The sequence below is a fragment of the Pteropus alecto genome, unplaced genomic scaffold (genome assembly GCF_000325575.1).
Source record: "Pteropus alecto unplaced genomic scaffold, ASM32557v1 scaffold81, whole genome shotgun sequence".
NCBI lineage: Eukaryota > Metazoa > Chordata > Mammalia > Chiroptera > Pteropodidae > Pteropus > Pteropus alecto.
The window spans coordinates 979,792-1,002,027 of record NW_006433378.1 but is presented as its reverse complement, the minus strand read 5'-3'; the positions used below and the strand labels follow the sequence as shown (position 1 = coordinate 1,002,027).

The 22,236-nt window shown below is 31.7% G+C and overlaps 1 long non-coding RNA gene across 1 annotated transcript; it reads left to right on the top strand.

The window, feature by feature from the left end:
* Positions 1–101: 101 nt before the first annotated feature.
* On the top strand, positions 102–15,621 carry LOC112476798. The gene is made up of 2 exons (XR_003045207.1): positions 102–386; positions 15,012–15,621. It is a non-coding gene; the product is annotated as an uncharacterized LOC112476798 (long non-coding RNA).
* The last annotated feature ends 6,615 nt before the right edge of the window (positions 15,622–22,236 follow it).

The window sequence follows — 22,236 nt, the reverse complement described above, 5'->3', positions numbered from 1 at the left end:
TGAGAATAATAAAAGATATGAATGATTCATACCTTGGAATTCTAGTGATAAAAATCTAAGAGCTACAGCTGCTTCCATTTTTGGACCATTTGTCACTGGCCAGCAAATTATTTGAAAAATGCGACATACTGTTAGACCGCTTCTAAAACTACATGGTGATCCTCCAGTGACCTGTGCTATACAGTACCACCACTGCTAGAATTTACTGAATTGGGCAGATGGATCCAAGGCCTGTGGCTATCCATTTCTGAAGACTCACTCTAGCTGCAGACATTGAACATAAAGTTTCAAATAGAACATCTGCTGCAGTTGCCTCAGTGGGCACAATGGAAAAACAATCTCCTGGAGTGCTTCTTGTAGAATGCTGGCTCAGTGGATCTCACCAGGTAAAGTTAAAGGAATTGTTATCAACCTTATATTGTTACTATTATCATTCCTTTTTGGAACCTGCTCTAAAAATATCTTCCAATCTAATCTCACTAAAATTGTCACTGTTATAAGACACAAGTTGGTACTGTGCTTTATTTTATTTTTTGGGATGTATTACAGTTTTGAAATAATACAGGTATAAAAACACATGACAAGTAATATACTAAAATTATGCTTATACTACCTGCTTAAGATACAAAATTATAGTCTTGAATCTTCCTTCTTCCCATTAAGGTGTGAGGGAGGTGTGAAGGGAACAAGGTATTTAGGGTTAAAGGTTAAAAATGTGTTTTACCTCACTAGACATGTGTCTGTATTTTTACTTTATATATTTGTAAATCTAAGAAGTACATAGTCTTGTTTTATAAAATGGAAACAAATAGTATCATAATTTATCTTTTAAATAGAATGTTTGGAGATTAGTCATTTTTATAAATATATCTTTAATTCTTTCGTAACTTTATATAAAATTGTAATTGGTTAATATACCGTGATTTACCTAGCAATTTTTGTTTAGTAAATATGTTGGTGGTTCCTAATCTTTAGCTATTAAAAATGTTGCTATGAGTATTTTATATATGTAGCTGTGAATATGTGTAAGAGTAATTGTATGCTATAAATATATACCAGAATTACAGGATCAGAATTTCAAATTCCCTAGATATTGCCAAATTTGCCACCCCAATTTTTGTATTGCACACTAAAAATTTAAGTTTCCCTGTTTTGCTACATTCTCAATACTTAGAATTGTTGAACTTAACAATTTGGACCCATATGTCTATGAAATGGAATCTCCTAGTGATTGATTTTATATAACCTGGAATGGAATACTTTACATATGCTTATTAATCATCCAGATTTCTTCTTTCATTTGCCTTGTCATATTTTTTGTTCATTAACTTCATTATTGGATTCTAAGGAGATAATTTTTGTGATGTATAATGATATCTTATTATTTAAATGTGTTGCCAATATATTAATTTACATATGTGGCTATGTCTATCTATCTTGTCTCCATAATATAATCAAATTTAGTATTCTACCACACAAGTATTCTGAACCACCATCATACATTTAAGTTCAAATTCCAAACTCACTTGCAGGCAAGACTGTGCTAGCAATTTCTCAGCATTAATTATTATTATTATTGTCGTTGTTGTTATTTATTTCATACAAAGCTGTTACCAATACTACTGAGTTAGTTTTTATTATTGTTTTGTTTTGCTTTTATAACCTCTTTCCAGATAGCATAAGAGTTTGCCTTGTAGTTAGGAGCTGAATTCCTCAACTGGCTTTATGTGAAAATCTAAGTACTATCTTTTCACCAAGGTCTGGGCTAATCAAGATCTTTTGTGTTCTCCTGGTAAAATATTTAAATCCAAAGGTTATAGAAACAGCGTAACTCACCCACTCTGGTTATTTTAATTTATTCTTTACTCATCCTATAAATATTTATCAAGTACCTGTTACAGACTAGGAACTGTTTGAGGCAATTGGTGTAGAAAGTGATAATTTCCTGCCCTTATAAAGCTTATATTCTAGTGCTATGTTATAGGACCTACATAATAAAATATATAGTATGATAGAATATATTAAATACAGTGAAATAAGTATACAGCAAGGAGTATACAACAAAGAGGTGCAGGATGGGTAAGTGTTCCAATTTAATTAGTGGAATCTAGGAAGTTCTCATTAAGAAAGCCACATCTAAACAAATATTTGGAGGTCAGTGATCAGTCAGGTATCAGTGGATACCAGGGACACAGCACCCTGGGTAGTTCCCTCCCTTAAGAGGAGTTTTTTTTTTTTTTTCTCCATTTTATTTTATTTTATTATTGGTTCTAAGTATACAATACATTGGTTAGACATTATACAGTTTATGAAACAATCTCTCTGATCACTCCATCTCTCTCTGCCTCTAACATAGCCATTACATTACTGCCGACTGCATTCCCTGTGCTGTGCTCCCCATCCCCGTGACCATCTGTCAACTACTAGTTTGTATTTCTTTAACCCTTCATTCCTTTCTCCTAGTCCCCAACCCCTCTCCCCTCTGGACATCATCAGATTGTCCTCTATATTTGTGTCTGTTTTCAATTAGTTTATACTTTTTGTTCTTTAGATTCTTCATATAAATATTTATCTTTGTCTGACTTATTTTGCTCTGCATAATTACCTCTAGGTCCATCTACATCTTAGAAAATGGTAGGATTTCACTATTTATGGCTTAGTAATATTCCATCATATATATATATATATATATATGAATCATAACTTCTTTATTCGATTATCTGTTAATGGGCATTTAGGTTGTTTCCATATCTTGGCTAGTATAAATAATGCTGCCATGAATATAGGGATGCATTGATCTTTATGAATTATTGTTTTGGTTTTCTTTGGATAAATACCCAGAAGTGCAATTGCTGGGTCAAAAAGTAGATCCACTTTTAATTTTTTCAGGCACCTCCAGACCATTTTCCATAGTGGCTGTACCAATTTGCAATCCTACCAAGAGTATCTGAGTTTTCCCTTTTCTCCACATCCTCACAAACACTTGTTCTTTGATTTGTTGATGTTAGCCATTCTGACAGGTGTGAGGTGATAGTTCATTTGTGGTTTTAATTAACATTTCTCTGATGATTAGTGACCTCGAGCATTTTTTCATATGTCTATTGGCCATCTGTATTTCCTCTTTGGAGAAATATCTATTTATGTCATCTATCCATTTTTTAATTGGATTGTTTGTTTTTTGGTCTTTGAGTTGTATGAGTGTTCTATACATTTTAAATCTTAACCCCTTATCAGATATCTTAAGGGAATATCTTTTCCCATTTAGTAAGTTGTCTTTCTTTTTGTCGATGGTTTTCTTTGGTGTGCAAAAAGTTTTTTAGTTTGGTGTAGTCCCATTTGTTTATTTTGTTTGTTTGTTTCCCTTGCCTGAGGAGATATATACAAAAAGAAATTACTAGTAGCAATATTGGAGAGGTTACTGCCTATGTTTCCTTCTAGTTTTATGGTTTTGAGTCTTACATTTAAGTCTTTAATCCATTTTGAGTTTACTCTTGTATGTGGTGTAAAAAGGTGGCCCAGTTTTATGTTTTTGAATCTGATTTTCCTTACACCATTTATCGAAGAGACTGTCTTTACTCCATTGTATATTCTTGCCTTCTTTGTCATATATTAAATGAACGTATCAATATGGATTTATTTCTTGTCTCTCTATTCTGTTCCATTGATCAACGTATCTGTTTTTATGCCAATACCATGCTGTTTTGATTACTGTAGCCTTGTAGTATAGTTTGATATCAGGTAGTGTGATACCTCCAACATTGTTCTTCTTTCTCAAGATTGCTACGGGTATTCAGGATCGTTTATGGTTTCATATAAATTTTGAGATTATTTGTTTTAGCTCTCTGAAAAATGCCATTGGTATTTTGATAAAGATTGCATTGAATCTTTGATTGCTTTGAGTAGTACGGCCATTTTAATGATGTTGATTCTTCCTACTCATGAACACGTATATGGTATATGCTTCCATTTATTTGTATCTTCTTCAATTTCTTTTTTCAATGACTTATTATCTTCTGAGAACAAGTCTTTTACCTCCTTAGTTAATTTGATTCTTAGGCATTTTATTGTTTTTGATTCAATTATAAATGGGATTATTTTTTAATTTCTCTTTCTGAAAGTTCATCATTGATGTATAAAAATGTAACTGACTTCTGAATATTAATTTTGTATCCTGCTACATTACTGAATTTGTTGATCAGTTCTAATAGCTTTTTGGTGGAATCTTTAAGGCTTTCTATATATAGTATCATGTCATCTACAAATAATGACAGTTTTACTTCTTCTTTTTCAATTTGGATACCTTTTATTCCTCTTTCTTATCTGATTGCTGTGGCTAGGATTTCTAATACAATGTTGAACAGAAGTAGTGAAAGTGGGTATCCTTATCTTATTCCTGATCTTAAAGAAAATGCTTTTAGCCTTTCCTCATTGAGAATAATGTTAGCTGTAGGTGTGACATATATGGCCTTTATTATGTTGGGGTATGTTCCCTCTATTCCCACTTTGCTGAGAGTTTTTATCATAAATGGATGCTGGATTTTGTCGAACACTTTTTCTGCATCTGTTGATATAATCATATGATTTTTATCTTTCAATTTATTAATTTGGTGTATCACGTTAATTGATTCATGGATATTGTACTAAACTTGCATCCCAGGAATAAATCCAACTTAATCATGGTGGATGACATTTTTAATGTATCACAGAATTTGGTTTGCTAATATTTTGTTAAGGATTTTTGCATCAATGTTCACAAGAGATATCAGCCTACAATTTTCTTTTTTTGCAACACTTTTGTTTGGTTTTAGAATCAAGGTAATAGTGGCCTCATAAAAGGAATTAAGGAGCCTTCTCTCTTCTTGAAATTTTTGGAATATTTTGAGAAGAACAGGTGTTAATTCTTCTTTGTATGAATGAAGCCATCTGGTCCAGGACTTTTGTTTTTTGGAGTTTTTTGATTACTGATTCAATTTCTTTGGTGGTAATTGGTCAATTCAGATTTTCTGTTTCTTCTTGACTCATTCTTGGAAGATTGTATGTTTCTAGGAATGTATCCATTTCTTCCAGGTCATCCAAGTTGTTTAAACAGAGAGAAAAACCAGGACAATGTCCCTGAAGGGGGAATGTGCTGTGTTCGAGAAACAAGGAGGCCTCTGAGCTTGCAATGATGGAAGTGAGAGAGAATTAATAGAAGTAATAAAAGTAAGAATGGGCAGATCAGATAGGGTGGTTAGAGCCTTGTAGGTTTGGGTTTTCAATTTCTTCTTTTGTTTTTTCAGTATCGCTATTTAAGTAAATTTTCATTTTATTTTTTAAGTGAAAGAAAAAATAAAGTAAAACAATGTTTTCTCTCTGTAAATTTTTACTTTAGAGAGGGTTTAAATCTACAGATAATTTGTGAACATAATACAAGACCTTCATGTGCCCTAAACTCAGTTTCAGAATCCTTTCCAAAATAACACATTACATTGAGTCTTTATGACTCTTTAGATTATTTTTAGTTGTTCCCATATCTCAGATTTTTCTTGTTTTTGATGACTTTGGCCATTTTGAGGAGTACCAGTCATGTCCTTCAATTGGAATTTACCTGATGTTTTTCTTATGATTCAATTGGGATTATAGGTTATGGGGGGAAAGAGCACAGAGATAAAGTGCTATTCTCATCATATCATATCAAGGGTACTTACTCTAAAAATAAATTATCATCTTTGGGGTTAATCTTGATTACTTGGCTCTTAGTAGTGTTTGTGAGATTTCTCTATTGTGAAGTTATTATTTTTTTCCTTTGTGTACTGTACTCTTTAGAAGGAAGTCACTATGTTTATTCTACACTTAAGGAGTAGAGAGATGCACCTTCTTGAAGGCAATGCATCCACATAAGTTATTTTTACATATTTATATTTTTATATTTTATACATAGATAATTTATCTATTTTCCCCATTTATTTATGTAGTTAACCATTAATTTATGTTAGTATAGATTTATAGATATTTATTGCATAGTTCGGGTTAAGATTCAACTAATTTATATACTTTTTTGCCAAAATTGTTCCAGTTTTAGTTATTGAAGCTCTCTTAATTGGTTCTTGTGTGCCTTTGACATCCCATAAATATATGTACTATATATGTGCTTTTATTTTTTTTCATGATTTCTTAATTTTGGCATTATAGTAGTCTCTAGATTCATCCTGTATATATTGTGTCCCAATTCACAATTAACTATGTCTTCAGTAGCCCTAGTTCCTTTTATTGGAAAATGGTATTAACAACCTAGTTATGGCTCTTGGTTATAAGTGTGTCATCGGTTAGGCCTTTTCAGGTGACAGAGCAAGAAAATATATGTGTATATAACAAACCACACACACACACACACACACACACACACACACACACACACACACAATTGGTTTCATATTGAAATCTACAATTCTAATTTATTACCACGTGTATTATCTTAACCTTCTTTAACTTTCCATTCCAACAATGAGAAACCTATCACCCATCATCCATTATTTAACAGTTCATTTCTAATATCCATGTGCAGCAGTAGTAGAATTTTTAATCTGTACCCTTGTAGAATACAAGTTTGTCAATTAGAGCATAGTGTTTATTTAAGTTACTTTAGTCTTAGATTCATTTAGAAAGTTACTTTGGTCAGCATCTTTTTTTCCCACTTCCTTCTTGAGGTTGTTTCATAAATTTTAATACATTTAAGCACTTTTATCATATTCTGTAATATATTAAGAATCACTTTTGTTCTGTAACTAAAACAAGTTTTGTCAGATGTCTAGTGTTATATATTAATTATTACAGTATCATACAAAAGATTTTTTTTCACTAAAAATTCCCTGTGTGTCAACTGTTCAATCCTGCATTCCTTGAACTCCTGGCAAATTAATCTGTTTATTGTCTTTATGTTTGCCTTTTCCAGAACGTCATATAAACAGAATTATACAGTTGATAGTTTTTTCATACCGGTTTAATTCACTTAGAATTATGCGTTTAAGATTTCTGATATTGGCAATGTGCAGCTTCTCTCTTTATAAAATACATTAGCCTGGCTATAATTTTATAGTTTTTATTGCCTTTTTCAAAGAATTAACTTTTGGATTCTTTGAATTACTCTATATTCTTCCTGTTTTCAATTTCATCAATATCTGATCTAATTTTATTATTCATTATATCTACTCGCTGTAGGTAAATTGCTCTTAGTTCTTTGATTTTGTGAAATGGGACATTAGATTATTGATTTTGAACATTTCTTCACTTCTAATATGTGCATTTAATGCTATATCAGTGTAAGTACTGCTTTCATTTCATTGTACAAATTTTGAAAAGTTGTATTTTCATTTAATTCAAAACAGTTTTACATTTCTCTTCAGATTTCTTGGAACCATGCATTACACAGAATTGTGTTGTTTAGTGTCCAGATATTTGGGGATTTTCCAGCTATGTTTCTGTTATTAATTTCTCTGAATTACACTTTAATCTGAGAAGATTCTTATATAATTTTTATTCTTTTAAATTTGTTATTATGTGTTTTATGGCCTAGAAAGGGATCTATTTTGGTGAATATTTCATGTGAGCTTGAGAAAATGTGTATTCTACTGTCGTTTGATGGAATATTCTATAAATTTCAATTAAATCAAATTGATTGATACTGTTGTTCAGTTCATTTATATCTTTACAGATTTTTAGCTTACTTGATCTTTAAATTACTGTCAGAAAGCTATTCAAGTTTCCAACTTAATAGTGGCCTTTTCTGTTTCTTCTTTTAATTCTATCACTTTTGCCTCATGTATTTTGACACTCTTAGGCGCAGATATAGTTAGAATTATTATTTCTCTTTGAGAATTGATACTTTTATCATTATCTAATGCTCCTCTTTATCTACAATAATCTTCCTTGTTCTAAAATCAACTTGCCTGAAATTAATAAAGTAAATCCAACATTTCTTTGATTAGTGTTATTATTATTTGATCAGTGTTATTATGATATAACTTTCATAACGTACTTATTTTTAAAATATCTTAGTCTTTATACTTACAGTAGGTTTCTTATAGAGAATGTATAATTAGATCCTGTTTTATTTCTTGATTCTTAATCTACTCTAATGATCTCTGTCTTTTAATTTGCATATTTAGACAATTCGCAACATTCAAACATTTAAGTGTGAAAACATTTGAAACTTACTCTCTTAGCAACTTTCAAGTATATAATACAGTATAATTAAATATGGTCACCATGCAGTATATTAGATCCTCAATTTCATTTATTGGCATGATTGGCATGATTTTCTTTCTTATGGCTAAAATAATATTCCATTATATGTATATTTTCTTTATTCATTCATCCATGGACAGACATAGGTTGTTTTTATGTCTTGATTATTGTGAATAATGCTGCAATAAACATGGAGTAGCAGACATCTCTTTGAGATAGTTATTCTATTTCATTCAGATAATTACCCAGACTGGAATTGCTGGATCATATGGAGTTCTATTTTTAATTTTTTGAGGAAACTTCACACTGATTTCCTTAGTGTTTGTAGCGGTTTACGTTCCCAAAAGTAGTATACAGGGTTTTTCCCTCCACACCCTTGCCAACACTTTATATCTTATCTTTTTGATAATTCCTTCCTAACAAGTGTGAGATAATTGCCATCCTAACAAAAACATTCTGGTTTTAATTTACATTTTCTTAATGATTAGTGATACTGAGCATCTTTTCATGTATCTATTAGACATTTGTATATCTTCTTTGGAAAAATGTCTATTTAGCTCCTCTGATCATTTTTAAGTCAGATTATTTGTTTTTTGGTATTGAGTTGTAGGAGTTCTTTATGTATTTTGAATATTAATCTCTGATTATTTTAACCTCTTTATGGTTTGTGAATATTTTCTTCCAATCCATAAGTTGACTTTTCTTTTTGTTGAATTTTTCTTTTGCTGTGAAGAAGCCTTTTAGTTTAATGTAGTCCCACTTGTTTATTTTTGCTTTTGTTGCTTCTGCTTTTGATTTTATATTCAAAGAATCATTGCCAAGACCAAAGTCAAAAAGCTTTTTCCTATGTTCTCTTTTGGGAATTTAAGAGTTTCCTGTCTTCTATTTAAGTCTTTAATCCACTTTGAGTTACTTTTTGTGAATGATATAAAATAGAATTCTAATTTCATTCTTTTGCTTGTGAACATCCAGTTTTCCCAAAAAATATTTGTCGAAGAGACTATTGTTTCCCTATTGAGTATTCTTGGCTCCTTTGTCAAATATTTGTTGACTATATGCGAGGATTTATTTCTAGGCCCTAAATTCTATTCCATTGGTCTATATGTCTGATTTTATGCTAGTACCATACTGTAAATAAGTCATCGATATGAGGAATTTTGGTACTCTGGGTAGAAGCTGGGCTGTGCTTAATATTTGCTATAGGTAGCTATGGTGCCAATGGCTTTGAATTCCTCTAGCAACCTTTTTTTTTTTTTTTTTTAAATCCTGCCTTGAATTTACATAACACTAAGCAATTATATTCACAGAGTCTGTGTTTTGAACGTTATGCAGCTGTGATCTAATGTTATTATATTGGAACCTTGTTAATGTGGTAGTAAGGTGTGGGAAATAGGAAGCATCCTTTAATCTTATGTTTAAATCTCAGTGTTTTAGTGGGCCTATGTCTCTGAACTGGGACTTTTACACATATTTTTCCAGAGATAGAGCTTTATTTCTCCTTTGCCTATTCCTTTCCTTATCTGCAGCATTCTCAGTCTATTTCCTTGAAGCACAGACTTCTTTTGACTATGTTTGCCCTGCCTTAAGTGAGTCAACAAAGCTAGAAGTGGCTGGATTGGGATATATGCTATTCCTTCGACTGTGATAAAGCTCTGGCAAATTCCAGCCCTTGGAGTATAGGTTTGTGCTATGAATTTATTTTATAATTACCACTCTTCACTTCGTGATAAAGACATGAAAGGGTCTTTTAAACCTTTCCAGTGAGAAAATGGTAAGATTCTTGGAGGCAAAGCCCACAGAAGTGTTAGGGACCTCTTAAAAGTATGGTCCCTAGGAGGTTTTCATTCCCAAGTTAGTCCACATTCAGTCTTCAGTAATTCATCAAGATGACCACGGAAGTGTTAGTAAAAGCTTCTGCTCCAAGTAAAAAGACCTTTACTCTATCTTTGTAGGAGCTTATGTCTTCTCACTTCAGGGTGGGAGTTTGCCTGGCAACTTCAAAATAATTGGTTTTCATTTTTTCCATCTTTCTCTGGTTGTAAGAATAGTAACAACTTTTAACTATCTGTCAAAGCTGAAACTGGAAGTTCCCTCTGTTTTAACTCTAGAAATTATTTTTTTTCTTGTACTTTGATATATACATTCTCTCTCTCTCTCTCTCTCTCTCTCTCTCTTATATATATATACATATATATATATGTGTGTGTGTGTGTGTAGGGGTGTGTATGTGTGTGTGTGTGTATATATCAGTATGTTTTTTTAATTTTAAAAATATTTTCTATATACTTAGCATCAGAAAAATTTTCATCTTGTATAGACTGCCATAATACTAAAATTTGGATCTCCCATGATTTAAATTTGTTCGTATTATGGTGTGATCTTCTTTATTATAATATAAATCTTACCCAGCAGGGAGCTATGACATTTTATTAAAAAAGGAGCTTGTCCATTCTGCCCCCATACTGCATTTTATGTGTGAATTAGTAATTGGAAGATAATAGCAACCCTAATCCAACTCATGAAAAAGCTAAAGATGACTCTTAAATCCCACTGGTGAAATATGAATGAAGTTTGTACTTTTGTTAACAGTATTGTACCATTGTTAATTCTTTAGTTTTGATAAAGAAGCGTTGGTTGTGTAAAATGGTAACTTGAGGGAAAACTAATGAAAGGTATATAGTAACTACCTGTACTCTCTTTGCAGTCTTCGTTAAATATAAAATTATTTCAAAACAAAGAGGTTGAAAATGCAAACAAATCTAACACATCTTAAAGCATTAAGCAGGCCTCTGTCCTTATATTTTGCTTGTCATCTCTGTTTATAGCTAATAGTGATTTATTAGTTAACTCTCACTATGTACATGGCCATTTTATTAAATTACCTAGTTCATATGCACTTGTTTGTAGAATGTGTGATGCCCAAATAGGTAAAGATTTTATTCATTTCTTCCATCTCTTGTCATTGTTCAATATATATAAACTTGAAGTTTGAAAAAAATATATATAAATTTCAAGTTTGAAAAAACTTGAAAAAATATCAAGTAAATAACAGGATGTGGTTTCTTTCTGTGCATAAGAAAAAGCAATACAGACTACATGCTGGTTTGTTTCAGGGTGTGACACTTTAATGTATGCTGTGAAATTACTTGAATTACTTTAAATTTTTATCTATTATTATTCAATATGAAATGTACAAATCTAGAATAGAACAACCTTTCATGTAATTTACATGGAGACGTGCCAGTGTTCAACAATTTTGTCAAAATAATTTCAGTAGCATCTACTTAACATTTAAACCAATCTTTCATGGTTATTGGTAAGAGTATGAACACTTTTTGTTCAACAGTTTACAACTGACTGTAGCATAAAAAGAAAAGTATTTGGAGTGGTATAATATTAATGTGGTGAATGCAATATTGTTTAGCATATAGTGAAAGAAATTGAAAAGTAACATTTTCTCATTAATATGTGAGAAAATTTGTTTAATAAATGAGTATGTTTTGAATAATGAGTGAAGAGAAATTCTCTTTTAGGTAATGCAATTTGTCTCTGGTGTTCAATGTAGGATGGGAAACTAAATTTCATGCTCAAGAATATACACCTTCTTCATACGCACAAATTTTATTTGCTATAAGATGATCATATCACATTGTAATAAAACAATGTGGTCTTAAAGGTGAAGGAAAGGATGAGACTTTCCCTGGTAAACATTAAGAAAAACCATTTAAAAAAAATTGAAAAACAAACAGAAAAACTTTCATTAAAAGAAAGTATAAGACCAATTTCAACTCTGACTGGGTGTTGAGAGAGTTGTCTAAGCCAAAGAGATTATTCGATGGAAAGGACAGTAGTCAAGATGTGTGGTTTGTTTCCTGGTAATAAGGACATAATGGAGAGAGACATATAATCACACCTGTATGTATCAACATTTCAATTTTTATGGATTTAGTAATAGAATATCCATAGAAAGCTTTAAGGGATTTTGAATATGACCAGCTGCAGGACCTAAAGAGAAACTAGCATCTATGAAAACACAGAACATGTTATCTATTTATGCTGCTTTCTCACAACCAACCACTTTACTAATTAATGTATTCTATTTTTGTGGGGGGGGGTAATGTAAAATTTAATAGGGTGTATTTCTCAGATAGTTTATTGGTCTTCTTTTTTTTTTTACTTATTTGTTAACTGAAATATTATTGTCTCTAATATGCATGAACTACTATTCTAGTCATTGGAGATTCAACAGTGACCAAATAAAGCAAGATCTGCACCTCTGTAGACTTCATAGTCTAGTGGATAACATAGATGAAAAATAATTTTTTTAAGTAATTGTGTAATTATAAAATTAATACAATTTTTTGAAAGAGACAAGCAGAACCAGAGAGAAAGAGGGCTATAACACTTTGAGAGATAGAGCCAGGAAACCTTCTTTGAGAAGGTGTTAATTAAGCTAAGATAGGAATAGTAAAGGAAACCCAGAATGCAAAGAGAGTTCAGAGATAATAGCATATACAAAAGTAGTGAAAAGAGACTCAAGTATTTCAGAAAAAAATGACAATGTATGTAAATTGTTGTAGATAAGGGGAGGGTGCTAGAAAAAAGGTCCACTAATTATTTACTGGTTCTTTCATTCAATAAATATTTTTCATTCACTAGCAAACCAATATTGGAAATACATGTCTGGCATGCACTTATTAAAGACTTGAAACCTCACGGGATATGCAATTATAGGTACAATATTCAAGTCAGGAAAAGTTTTCTTGTACAATTGTTCATTTGTTAATTTAGTAGCAAAACCATATGTTTTTGTTATTTCTGTTTTGTTTGGTGTTTGTGTTAATGATCTATAAGCTCATGTACTGTTTTGCTACCAACATTCTAAGCATGCCTCTTTTCCTGTTTGTAAAGTTAAGTGGAGTTTAAACTGGAGTTTGTGATCATCGGTGTTTACATATTGAGATGTCAACTGGTAAACTGAGGCTTTGTTTTCTGGAGCTTTCCATTTTCTTCAGATCAATTTTTATACAGGCAAATTAGTGTTATAATTAATGAAAATTGCATATATAACTTTTAGAGAGTAAATCGGCATACTTACATAAATTCATTTCTTAAAGTTGAACCTCTGATGCCTTCTTATAACCAGTGGGCATATTAGGATTCCCCCCACTGGACCGATAAGGTATGATTCACCTTCCTCTGCAATTAGAAGTGCTTCAATGGCAATATGTAAAGAGAATTTTTAAATAGTAGCTTTCTTTGTTCATATGTAGACTTCTCTTCTAATCAAATTAGAAGTGACCTTTCAAAAATACAAATGCTGTCAGGTTATTTAAAAACCTTAAATGGCACTGCATTTTATAAAGTTAAAGTCCACAGTAGTTAGCAAAGCATTACCTCTTCTGCAAAGTCAGCCAAGTAGAGCCAAGTGTTGTCTCCTCTCTTTCCTCTGATGTTTTCTGTCATAGTTCATCTCAGTTACAGAACTTATGGAATTTTGTTATGATTCCTATTTATTGGAGTCCTAGGTTCAAGAAAAATTAGCCTACAATGTATCATGCAACAATACAGTTGGATCGGTTATTTCAATCACACAATCCCTAAATACCATTGTGAAGATAGCTATCCTGTTTTAACTTTGTTACCACCATGAAATAAGCATTCTTACAATCAAACGACAAAATTTTGACCTAAAATATCTGTATTAAATTACTGTTTTATCATTGATTGGGTAAAACATTGGTCTTATATTTGTTCTCAATTTATTTTATTATCTGTTTTCATGTTAAGATCCTTATAGAAATAAGAAATCTCTTTCTTGTTATGATATCTTCCCTAAATAGAAACCCAAAGTCTGGGGTTGCAGGTTATTTGGCTCATTAGTGTCTTAGGTCAACACATAGCAATTTCCATTTCAGAGATCTCTTTTCTCTCTAGAAGTCCAGGCTCATTCAGGGACATCCTTGAATATTCGGTTGCCTAAAAGAGAGATGTTCAAATATAACAGGACATGACAGTTATATGAACAAATAATTGTAATATAAGATGACTATTATGTCAAAAGTACTTATCATAGCGTTATAGGGAAAAAAAGAATTGTTATGAAAACAAATGGAGAAATAAATTTTTCCCAGAATTAGGACTTATTTTTAAAGTGTCATTTGACATTTTATAAATGGAAAAGAAAAAAGAAAGAAAAGCAATGTGAAGCAAAAAAAAAAAAAAAAAAATTGGCAAAAGCAAAGGTGTGGAGACATGAATGTTTAGAGAAATGGTTCTCAAGTTGTGCTCCTTTGTCCAGAGCCTCAACATCACATAGAAACTTACTAGAAATACAAATTTCTGAGCCAACCTAGATCTCAACATTCAGAAACTCTAGGAGCAGAGACTAGTAATTTGTGCATTAACATGATCCCCAGATGATTCTGAAGTATGAGGAAATTTGAGAACTATAGAGCAAGGAAAAAATAATAATAATAACAATTCAAAATAGCTCAAATGTAGGTCATAATGGTGTGTACTGAAGATAGATATGGATTTTACCCAGTAGGCAGTTAGGAGATATTTGATGTCTTAAACATGAGATTGATGTTTCCATAACAGTTTTAAAGAAATAACGTTGATGGCATCGTGAACATTTAATAGGATTAGTGAAGAACCAAGACTATCCATTGAGGAATGAATAAAGCTTGAACATGAAGAGTAGCAGGAAGGATGGAGAATAAGAAATAAATAAAAGAGAAACTGGAGACGTAGAATTTCCTACATAGTGTGTTGTCTTTCCACAGGATTTTCTGGAGACAGAGCTTTAAACTAAAGGAATTCAAAAAGAGGAAATTGAAAGAACCTAAGCAGTTTGATGGAGGGATGAGGTTGCTTGAAGAGGCTTTGTGCTACCCTATGAAGAAAAACTGACCCTCTTCTACATATAATAATGTGCAATATGCAATATGGAGAAAACAAAGCAGAGCCACTGTCATGTGTTTTTCTTTTTCCAGCCTAGATTGATGTAATATGGAGGTTCCTTTTTGTGTTGTCATACATTTTCTGTCCACGTAATTTTAAATTCAATAACATTGTTTTTTCTTAGTGGAAACTAATGTCTATACATCTATTTAACCAAAAAACATAAAATACTTAAACATTTCCTCCAAGGAGTAATGTAAGTGCCACTGGTAAGATAAGATAGATGAGAAAAAGAAAATAAAGTGATAATTACTCTGCTATTTAATGGACTATAGTGTTTTTGAAATATCTTTGTGTAAAATTGTTTTTTTTTTTTGTAATCACTATTGAATCCCAAAAAAGCCTCTTTCTTACCCTCAATTTTATATTTTCTTGCAATATGAGTCATTGATAACACATTCTGGTGCTATCCAAATAAATGCTTTATCAGTATTTTGACTGTGTAATACAAAGGTATATTTGCACCTCGTTGGTATAACTTTTTGCCACAGAAAGACTGAGATTTAATTTATCTTGTCTTATCCATTTCACGTACTTTAGCTCAGTACAGAGCTTTAGGGAATACCTTTAAAGGTGGCTGCCGCCGCTGCATTATGTCCTTTTGTCCTTCTCTGTTACTAGCTGAAATGCGGACAAAGTGACTGGGGTTTCAGCAGCCATCTGGTAAATGACACTACAGTGAAAAAAAAAATCATGATTGCAAAAAGTAAATACAGAAATTGATTAGGCCCTAATTATATGGTGCTTCCTTACCAGCACTGGATTATATAAGCAAGCCTCTTACAAGAGAAAAAAACTTACATAAACCAAAAGTTATTGGAGTTGTCAATTACCTGTGGTCATACAGTTCTGTAATACATTGAAATTAACCATTAGCTTTCTGGACGATGTATTTGTTTCTACTTTTTTTTTTTTCTCTCTCATTTAAATTATACTTAGTGGGATATTCTTGTATCTAAGTACTACACAGTGTCTTCCTTTTTCAGTAAACACTATACTTTCAACATCTTTTTATGCTTAATCCACATCATTGTTTCAGTTTCACATATTTACTGTAATTTATTAAATGAATAACCATTGTAGAATTATTATTTTCCCTTTTTTTTTTTTACTGTGGTAAGCAACAATACATAAATGTACCAGATATTCAAATCCTAGCCAGTATTATGTACTATTAATAATAACAATTAATTAATTAATTGATTAAGCAATTCAGTCAAATAGAGATTTATGCCACACAACTTGGTCTACATAAGAATGCTGTATTTGGGGGGAAAGGCGAGGCGGCATGCCTCTAAAACCAGGTCCAACATAACTGGTGACAGTAATTGTATTAAGCACAAGTAACTGACCATCATAATTGTGTGATATGATGGCTCAATCAAATTCATGACAATACGGGGCTCACTTTGCTCTTGCAGGATGCCACCAAACACTAAAGAAACAGAAATGTATATTTAGGTGAGACTGTGAGATACAGAAATTTGTTATCTCATGTGTCATTACTTATGATATTAAGTGTGTTTTGAAGCTAAAATAGACTTAATTTGCATAAGACATATCTTTTGTTTGTTTTGATGGTTTGAATGTAATGAATGAATAGCTTTGCCTGTTCTCAGTTTCAGATTCTTCCGTCACCACATTTGCTGCCTCATATACATAATGTGATGCTTCAAAATGAGAAAACTGACAAGCAAGCAGAACATACATAATTACTTGAAAATTTAACTTTGGAAAGCAGAAAAAGTCCCTAAAACTTCCAAAAGTGTCAATTTCTTTTATTACATCATTTATTTGTTATTTTTATACTTGTTTTATCTTTAAAAAGCAATACATTTTATAAGTGCCAGGATTGCTTTTGTTCTGGCCGCTACATAGTGTGTGGGTCTCCTTTAAGTTTATTTTAACCTTTCCAATACAAAACAAAACAAAATCAACAAAAGACCAACATCTTTCTCTGATAATATCATAACACTAGTAACTAATGCCACTGATTTAGTCACCAGACGCCATTGCTTTATGTTATTTTGTGTATAGATACCTTGTATTATCACTTAGTCTTTGCATTGTTACTTAACATTTTTTTTTTTTTAATAATTTTAGTTGTAAAGAATGCTGTACTTACATTTTAGGAATTCGGGACAAGTCTTGATGACCAGAAAGTTATAGTTGTATGAAGAATTTTGGCCTTACCCAGTATACAATTTTTCTAACATCTTTTCAATGTAAATATAATCCCTGCATTTTAACACACATTCTTCTTTTAATTATTTAATAACTTATAAGAGTCTTTCATGGGGATAATATTGCAATCAGTTACCAACAACGCAATATTAGCTCTAATAACTTAATCAAATTATGCTATAAAACCTAATGCACTTTGCTATTTTAACAAGAAAAGTCCTTTTTGTATCTATTTTCCTGTTTTTACAGAGCTCAAATCTGAAAAGATAAAACAAACAGTAACTATTTATTCCAAGTGGATATCTGATAATGTCTATCAGCTTCCAACATCTTCTCTCACACTTGATGACTTCTTAATCACATACACTGGTAGTATGTTTTAGTCACAAGTACTAAGTTGTACTATATTCAGACACTGCCACCTTGGTATCCTTTGGTTCTGTGTTACATCCTAGCTTGAACAAGGAAACAAAAAACTCCGAGTTTCTCTTCAGTAACTAGTTGGGTGGTCTTTGGAAATCAAAAACATGTGTGATCTTGATCTAATAAGCAGGAAACTGTAATCCATAGAGGCAAAAGATCTGATCATCACTTTACATTATTACATAGTTTTCTCTAATGCATTTTCTATAGAGATTGTGTACTGACAGCAATGAACTTATTATAGAAATAACTGGCTATTAGAAAAGAAAACACTAATTGATATGGATCTTACATTTTAAAGAAACTATTTATAAATTTCTCTTGAAGTTTGGCAAGTCCTTAAAATAATAAAAGTAAATAATTGTTTAAATCAAGTCTCAACGTACTGACATCTTAGTAGAGTAAAATATATTAGCAGAACTGAAAGTTATTACTTATAGTTCTGTGATTGATCTTTGCCATATGAACCAAAATAATAATGGAAATGAAAAGCATACACACCTCACTATGACAGAAACAATAAAAAAAGGAAATTGACATAAAATTAACTCTTAAAATCTATAGCAGCAATTTAGACAGTATTATAAATAAGTATGATACTTCAAATATTAACATATTTTGTAGATGTCTTTATAATATCATAGACAAACATAAAGAGAGGAAATGAAACAATAATGAGACAACAATGAAACAATAATGAAACAAGAAAAAATGATTTCCTTCACAGTAAGTCATTTGATTTTTTCACCCATGATAAAATAAAAACACATATCCATTAAATTTTATAAACCAAATTTTGAGTATAATATGTATTTAAATGTGTCAAAGAGTGAAGCAGGAATTTGGGACTTCTGGGTAAACTTCGTAGAGAAGTTAAATAATTCAGATGGGTACAAAAATTTAATTTGAGAAAATTTTACTTGAAATTGATCCTATTCTATAAACAAAAAAAGCAAACCAAACACTAAATAATCTTCTCATAGTACTAAAGTAAAGAGACTTATACATTTCCTAGAAATATAATGGGAATATGAGCCACACAGTGTAGATCTAGCTCAGAGGCAGTTTCCACTTGAACTGACGTCAGTGGTGTCAAGTCAGTAATGTGCTTAGGAGTCTGGACACTGGATTCAACTAACTGCTTCTGTTGCAAATGGCAGAATAACCCCCATATACTTAAATCTCAGTTTCTTTTTATGTAAATGGGGAAATGATTAAAAAAACAAATAATAACAAAAGAAACTTCATATTAGATTTTCTATTCATTAAACAAACATTTATTGAGCACTCATGTAGTGTCAGATACTGTTCAATTAACTGAGTAGGAAACAAGATGCTCATCCTCTTGTAGCTTACATGATTAATAAGAGTTGATAGAAGTAACACTGCACCAAGAATCTGCTAACTAGAAAAAGGAGCTTCTATAATAAATATTGTAATGATTTATATTATTATTACCTCACTGAATTGTAAGCTAACATGAAATCCTTTGTCATCTGATATGGTGTGGTTTGATATAATGCACTAGAAGTAGAAGTGATCAACACTTGATGGCTGATAATAACACATTTATCATGCCTCTTTATATAATATATATGACTTTGATGATAAATGAAATGTGGTCTGAGTTCATACCTATGGCCTACAATCTGGCAATCTACAGAAACATATTTAATTATTTTATTTATGCAGGTTTTTGAAGTATATTTTTTGAAAGTTTGCTTATCTTAACTATGAAAAGCTTTCAGAATCATAGAATTTATTTTTTAAAATTAGGCTAACATAAAGTACAGTCTTTAAGAAGCTCTTTTTTACTCTAATAGATAATGTACTTTTATAGTAAACAATAATATATTTTATTCACTGAATCTCTGAAAAGTTAACTCCATTTTAAGTAAAGAGCGATTTACACATTCTTGGAATTATATTTGGGGAATAAAATTTAAATGCAATGAAAAACTAAATTTCAGTGACAAAGAGAACTAAATATAGCACTTATTAGAATTCTCAATTCTTTCTCAGTTGATTCTATTAACTTTCCTTTCTCTTTCATTTATCATTTATTCTCAATTTTTAAGTTTCTGTATAAATAAATGTCATTGCAGATTCATGTATTATTTCTCTATGGCTGCTGTAACAAATTACTGCAAACTTGGTGGACTAAACCCACAATTTAGTACTTTACAATTGTGTAGGTTAGAAATCTGATTTGGGCTACACTGAGCTAAAATCAAGGTGTTGGCAGGGCTGCATCCCTCTGGAGACTCCAGGGAAAAATCCAATTTCTGGAAATGACATACATTCCTTGGTTTGTGACCCCTTATTCCATCTTCAAAGCCAATAACAGTGGGTTGAATCCTTTTCATGATGCCATCTTTCTGGTTCTCTACAGCCAGGATAGGTATCTGCTCTTAATAACCCATGTAATTAGATTGGACACACCTGTCTAATCCAGGACATTTTTGTCTATCTCAAAATCTTTAGCTTAATCATATCTACAAAGTCCATTTTGCTGCATGAAACAGCACATTCGCAAATTCTGAAGATTAGGATGTGGACATCTTAGGGGATCATTATCCTGCCTGCCACACACAGTCTGCGAAATAAACATGCACAATAATAAATGGTAAAATAAATAGGGAAGATGTATGTAAAAAAATTACTTTAGAAGAGAATATTTTGTATTAATTATTCATAAAGCATAGCAAAGAATTTTTAAAAGACTATATTATTTGTTAAAAATTTAATATAACAGGCTCAGAATTTTTAAGTAACTTTATTATCTTTTTCTTAATAAAGATCACCTTTTCCCTTATCATTATTACCTGCCTCCTCATACATTTATTTTGTTTCTGGTCTATATATAGAAATGTCAATTCCCTTCCTTTGTCCAAAGATATCTTTTCACTGAGTCCAGTTCCAGTTACTAGGTCTCCATCTGAGTCCTACTTAAACCCATAGCTTTGTCTCTGCCATTTTCCCCTAAACTTCTCAAACCCTTACAAACTGTCTGCTGGATCCTTTTCAACGTACTCCCTCCTTTTAAGATTTTGTGGTGGCTAGGATGACCATGACTGCATGTCACCATACTCAGAGGAAACACTAAGCCACTACATGTTTGTGTTTCTCCTATCACCTTCCCTCTAGCCTGATCCATTGATAGGTCCATTTTAAAAGTTCATCATCTAAAATCAAGTAAATTGTCAATACATATCAGTCAATAAAATATTTAGGATAATTTTATAGAAATATAAAGTTATTGAGCCCCCATAATTTCTCAGATATTTTGCAGATTAACAATAAACAGAAAATAGAATTTTCAGTCTGGTAAGAGACAGATGTTAATAGAATAATCACAGTAATGGATACATGATGACAAACCAAAATAAATGTTTTGGAAGAAACATGAAATCACCATAATCAATGAGCACATTAAAATAAAAGGACAAAGCTAGACAAGAGGATCAGAGAAAGCTTTCTGAGAAAGTAACACCTGAACAAAAGTGTAAGCCTGAATAGTAGGTGAACATTAAAATAGAAGCAGTGCTGAGGTGGGAAGAGAGTCTTTCTGATGAAGAAACAGCATACACTAGTGGTGGAAGAGCACATGGCAAGTCTGAGGAAGCAAAATGCCACTGTGCTAGAGTTGATTAAACCAGGGAAATGATACATGATGAAGGTTGAAAGGGAAGCAGGGACCAGATTACACAGAGCTTTACAGGTCATGCCAAGCAACATTAGAATTTAAGCAGGGTGAGTGTCATGACAAGATTCATAAAGATTACCTTGGTCGCAACGTGGGCAATGGGCTGGAGAAGGGCCAGAATGGATGACAAAGGTCACTTAGTTGGTTAGGACAGACTTCAACTGAGGGTTGATGGTAAATTGGAACATTCTATACGCAATCTTAGAAAAGACGAGCTAGTTACATCACAAATGTGCCAGAATTAAATGCGAAAACAAAACAAAACAAAATACCCAATACCCAAAAGTTCCCAATTAAAATAGCTTGTACTAATAGCAATTTGCACACAATAAAGCATTCATAATATTATTCTTATATTTGTATGTGTGTTTATTTTAATTATCAGAACTATCTAGTGAGGAAAGCAGATAGCTATTTTCTCCTTTTACCAAGTCAATGCAGCTTCGGAAAAGGCTAATGTCTTGTCAAAGGTAAATAGTAAATAGCAGAATCAAGCTCTTTTGAACCCTTAATTTAATTTTTTTCTCCTCTACCATGTTGCATCCACAAAATTCAAACTCTCTCTTACTGTTTTAAAAAAATTATACCTACTCTAGGTATAACATTTTTGTATATATTTTCATGCTCAACTCTAATTTCCAATTGTTTTGTTTCCTTAGGGTCCTATTCTGTTGAATACTTAACAATGATGACAACAAACCTAGAACTATGTTGGAACATTCAATGGTTCCATT